The sequence below is a fragment of the Citrus clementina genome, unplaced genomic scaffold, assembly GCF_000493195.1.
Source record: "Citrus clementina cultivar Clemenules unplaced genomic scaffold, Citrus_clementina_v1.0 scaffold_2, whole genome shotgun sequence".
Taxonomy (NCBI): domain Eukaryota; kingdom Viridiplantae; phylum Streptophyta; class Magnoliopsida; order Sapindales; family Rutaceae; genus Citrus; species Citrus x clementina.
The window spans coordinates 24,135,979-24,142,106 of record NW_006262688.1 but is presented as its reverse complement, the minus strand read 5'-3'; positions in this window follow the sequence as shown (position 1 = coordinate 24,142,106).

The following is a 6,128-nucleotide window of genomic DNA, read 5'->3' as shown; positions in this document are numbered from 1 at the left end:
GTTTTGGGTTTGTAGATACCAGCTTTAGATCTGGTAACCCATATGATGAGTAGAGAGTACTGGTGGAGAAGAATTTGAAAGTCTTGCAGATAGATCAAGGGATTGTGAATGAAAAGAATTTTGCAAGGAATGAGACTCTGATGCAGAAGACAAAGCAGGACTGGAGACGTAGCTGATGGCTCTTCATTGCTACTGTTACTGAGAACAGGTGTTTGAGGAAGAGAAAAATGAACTGAAGATGGAGTGGAGAAATCAGAATGAGAGAAGATGTTTGACTTGTTTTTCAAAAACAGTTCAGAATATGGAAATTCCTGTTCATTGAAAGTAACATGTCTGGCAACAAAAACTTTCTCAGTTCGATCAAGACACTTGTAGCCCTTATGAATGGGACTGTAACCAATAAAGACACATTTCTGAGTATGAAAATCTAGCTTGTGCTGATTATAAGGTCGAAGAAAAGGAAAACATAAACAACCAAACACTTTAGGAAATTTGTAATCTGGAAGCTGATTGTATAGTTTCTGAAAAGGAGAGAAATTGTTGAGAACAGGTGTTGGCATTCTATTAATTAAGTAGGTGGCTGTATGAAAAGCTTCCCACCAAAAAGAGAGAGGTAAGTGAGCTTGAGCTAAGAGTGTAAGTCCAATTTCAACAATATGCCTATGCTTCCTTTCAACCACACCATTTTGATGGTGAGTATGGGGGAAACTATATCTAAACTGAATACCTTTTTGTTGTAGAAATGATTTGAAAGCTATAAACTCACCCCCCATATCAGTTTGTAGTGTTTGGATGGATAAAGAAAACTGTTTTTCTACAAGGGACTTGAAGTGTTTGAAGGTGTCAAATGCCTCAGATTTGAGTGTGAGTGGAAATATCCAACAATATCTGGTGAAATCATCAACAAAAGAAATATAGTACTTGTATCCATCCATGGACAACACAGAAGCTGGACCCCTTAAATCAGCATATAAGAGTTGGAGAGGGAATTTTAATTTTATATCAGTGACTGGAAAATGAAATTGATGTAATTTGCCATATTGACAAGCATCACAAAAGTTAAGAGATTGAGAATGGATTGAATGCATGGGGAGACTTTTCATTATTGTTTGCAAAACATGTTTGGTTGGATGACCAAACCTATTGTGCAACAACTGCATAGACTCACTACTGGAAGCTAAAAAACTGACAGAATTCTCATTATTGGAATTGATCAAATTGGAACAGACATTTGTTTGGTTATTCAACTCTTTCAAAGAGTGTACAATCTTTTTATTTGAAAAGACAGACAACATTGAACTAGGTTTTAAACCCAAAGCTTTAGAATCAGGAATAGGTGTATCTTGAGACAGTAGATTAAAGAGACCATCTTCAGCAATCCCATGTGCCAGCAAAGTTTCTTGCATCTTGTCCTTAATGAAACAAAGATTGGAAACAAATTCAATGGTTATATGATTGTCAGAGAGAAGTTTAGACAAGCTAATGAGATTTTTGGTAAATTTGGGAACACACAGAACATTAGAAAGGTTTAACTGATTACCTAAGGATGTAAAGAGACATATATTGCCTATGTAAGTGATTCTAAGACCTTGTCCATTACCAACTAACAGCAACTGAGATCCAAAATAAGGTTTACCTTCAGCTAAGTTCTCCACATTGTTTGTAAGATGATGTGTTGCTCCACTATCCAGATACCATCCTTGGTCAGCAACTCCTTCTAATGTAGCCATGAAAGCAGCTTTGGAAGTTTGATTCTGACCTGGAAAATTCTCTTGCACAGAAAAATTTGGAACAAAGTTTCTGTTAAATCTGTCTTTACAATCAGATGCAGTATGATTGTGCTTGAAACAAATCTAACAAACAATACTTCCTTTGCCTCCTCCTCTTCCAAATCCATTAAAACCACCAGGAAATCCACCAGAAAAATTTCCAGCAGCACCAGCAAAATTACCTCTACATTGATTTCCATTCCAGTTATTATTCCATTGTCCTCTGCCTGAATTTTGTCCCCTTCCTGGATTGAAACCTCCTCTGTTTGTAAAATTTCCATTCCAATTATTAAATCTAGTTTTGTTTCCAGTGTTTCCATTCCAGCCTCCTTGATTATTGTTATTCTAGCCTCCCTGATTATTAATTTTCTTTTGATTGTTTCCAGCCTAAGCTAAGTTAGCAGCATAGTTCTGTTTCACTTCCTTGAAAGCATTAGATTGATTACTTTCTAAACGTGCCTCATGTGTCAACAACATTGAATAAGCCTCATTAATACTCATTTTTAAAACATTTGCTTCAATATACACAACTACTGGATAATAAGGCTGACCTAATCCAGAGATGAGATTAGTTATAAAATCCAAAGAACTAATAGGACTTCCAGCAATAGCAAGCTCATCAGTAACTGACTTCAACTTACTAAAATATTCTGTCATAGTCATAGATCCTTTCTTCAGATTATTCAACATCATTTTGAGATGAACTTTCTTAGCAGCAGTTTCAGATCCAAATTGTTGCTCTAAACTAGACCACATTTCATAAGAAGTTTTAGAGTTTACCACAAGACTGAGGATTTCAATGCTGATAGAGGATAATAGCCAGCTCAGTAACATCTGATCTTGCTTTCTCCACACAGTAAACTCAGGATTCTCTCGTGAAGCAACAGTTGAACTTACAAAAGCATTGAAGATAGCATCTGAATTTCCTTGAGTGCTTGAGAGAAATTGATCTGGACAGATTCTGGATCCATCAAGCACACTCTCAAGTTCATTTGCTCGAACTGAAGATAGGATTTGAGATTTCCAGATTAAGTAATTTGATCGGTCAAGTTTTATTGGAGTTGTGAAGGTAAAGGTTGTTGCCGAAGAAGAGATGTTTGTGTTCAAGCTTGATAACGCCATGAGATTAGACTAAATCTAGCTCTGATACCAAATTGAAGTTTAATCAAGCTATTTGTGCTTGTTTGGTTGCAGAGAAAGTGATGGAAAATTTAATGAGCATTAAGAGAAAATATAAGAAAACAGATCAAATCTTATTCAACTTATTATGAGTACAGAAAGTGAGCTTATATACTGAGATCCAGAACCTTCTACATTTGCTCACACACGTGTAAAGAATAAGCTGTAATTAACTAATTTTCCCAGCTCTATAACAAACTTACAAAGTAACAATAACAACCTTGCTTACTCAACTGCCACATCAGCAGAACCATCACGGGAATATTCTTTGCATTTATATCTCTAACAAGATCAAGACTCTCCAACTTGGAGAGCTCCAGCAACTCTGCTGGTATTTGACCAGAAAACGAAGAATTAGAGAGATAGAGCTGTTAGTCTTGACAGATTCTTGATTTTTGAAGGGATTTTAGAAAAATTGAAGTGGTTATTCGAGAGAACAAGCCATTCCAGATGGAAAAGTTGAAAGAGGCTGCTGCTAGAGTTGATAGAACCATAGAGGCAACTGCTTGTGAGATCAAGCCTGATCACATGACCAGTGTCTTCGTTGCATTTGATGCCGTCCCATAAGCAGCAGTCACTATTTTCTTCTTCCTGGCTCCATGATGCAACCTTGGGATAAGCTGAAGAATAATCATCAAAAGAACACTGAACGACGGTAAGGCTTTGCTTGAATTACTGCAAGGCAGAACGCTCGTCATCCTGGCAGAGTGGCTGCAAGTCAGCAAGCGTGTGCTGAAACATTGAGAGCAGAAGAAGTATGTGCATTAAAGTGAAGGAAAATAAGAATAACCCCATAATTTCTTATTAAACACAATTCCTTTTAAAACTTTCTATAATAGGAAGGCTGGAGGATTTTGTTTGGAGGGTCAGGCATAGAATTGAGATGTTTTTATAGGCGGTGCCAAATGTGATGTTACTGGGATTAATTCACAATCAAATCTTCTTTTAGGATTAAAAAATTTTAAGTTCTTTCTGAGTGTCGTATGCTTCCTATTCGGCTATTGACCATGCTTTTGTCTATACTATCAAGAGGAGATAGCATCAACCCAAATGGCTTTTGAGAATTCACCCCCAAACTTGGTTGGAACAAAATTATTATACGTACAAAGGTTGCTTAAGAAAATTAAATATGGGATTGTGCTGGGCATCTATCAACCACATGTCGTTCTTTTATGTAAATTTTAGGTTCTTTCTATGAGTTGTATCTAGAGATTTGGAAGAACAAAAAAAAAAAAAAACGATGGTTTGTGGATGCGGGAGTTGGAATAGAGAGCCATTGTCATGGGTTCAAAATAAAGCTAGTCACGAAAATGGTCCTTTTTTGTTAGTATAATTCGGTGAATTTGGCAAAATCGATTTGTACAAACACATGAAAACAAGCGCTTGGTCCAGAACATCATATAAATTAAGAAAAAAAAGTTACGAAAATTATCTTTGAACCACTTTTATTTTGTCGTATGTATATTTAATCATTAAAAAATTTTAAATTATTTTTTTCACTATCTTATTTCTAAACTTATATCAATTGATCACTTTTACACTAAAAAAAATCATTTTACCCCTAAATGAATTAAAAGATTATTTTATTCGAGAAAATTTTAAAAAATAAAAAAGTATATCTATAGGAATACCTCTAAATTCAATAAAACAAACAAATCTCAAAATCTTAGATGATAATTTTTAAATGAAATTATAATTATAAAAAATTAACACCTTGCAATCATAATTTTTTGTAATTATAATTTCATTTAATTTTTATAATTAAATTAGGTATAGGGAAGTTTACCAAAATTAACATGGAGAGAAAAACTCCCTATAATTATTATAAACTTCCCTATAATTAATATTAAGAAACTTCTCTATAGAAATTGAATGAAATTATAATTACAAAAAATTAACATGATAATTTTTAAATGAAATTGTAATTATAAAAAAATTAACATATTAGATTTGAGATTTATTTTATTAAATTCAGGGGTATTCTTGTAATTATATTTTTTTTTATTTTTTAAAATTTTGTATAATAAAATAGTTGTTTCATTCATTTAAGGGTAAAATGATCATTTTATAGTGTCAAAGTAGTTTATTGAAAAAAACTTAAAAATAAAGGTGGTGTGAAGAATATGGCAAAATTTTGAGGTGATGAGATTATACATATGACAAAACAAAAGTGGGGTAGAGATAATTTTCGAAAAAATTATATAGATATATTATTATGGAGGATAAAATTGAAAGATTACATTTAAAAGAAAAAAGAAAAAGAAAACCAATCTAGCCTTTCTCCCTTGCTGGCTATTAACCATGCTTTTTGTCTACACTGAATTATGATTATCCCTGACCCCTGACCACATGGATTCTTTAATTTTAATTGTCAATGGCGTGCGCCAGAATTAAGTAATAAGTAAGACCTGGAGACAAATTATGAAGTTGATCACATACTCTTACTGTGGTACTTCCACTCGTCCATAATGTTAACCAGAAATTATCCGAAATCACGACAGTTTTAGTTTAAATTAAGGCTGCTAAATTTCTTAGAAAATATTAAGAATTACAAAGACAACTGGATGCACTACTATTGCATGCATTGATAAAATGTGATTTTGGTAATGGAGAGTCAAACATTGATCTTAACTACATCAACTTAATGATTGGGGTTGAAACTTAAAACTTCACCCATTTGCCTAAGCTTTGAAAGCTGGCGCTGCTCTGAAAAAGCAGTACATATTTTTGTTTCATTTGACTTATCCAATAGTCAAAAGTATTCATTTAATTCTATATATATTTTTTAATTTAGTATTGTTTAGTTATATTTTGAGTAGAGATTTTGGAGATAATCTATTTTGCCTCCATTAATAAAAGTTTAAATTTTATGATTTTGGAAGTAGAGGTTGTAAATTATTTTTTTTAAAGAGTTAAACTATCTAAAGTATCCTTAATTTATTTAATAATCTTATTTCATCCTTTCATAACATAATTTTAAAAAACTTATCTATTAAAGTAATTGTATATTTTTTTATAACATCTCTCTTTGACAACCAAACAACTCAAATATTTTTGGTAAGTACTTTTTTCTTTTGGTAATGTAAAAGCTCTAATTAAATAATTTCTACTTGAGAAATTTTATCAAACAGAGGCTAAAATAAGCAACACTCATGTTTACTATATTTTTACGTTTCAACA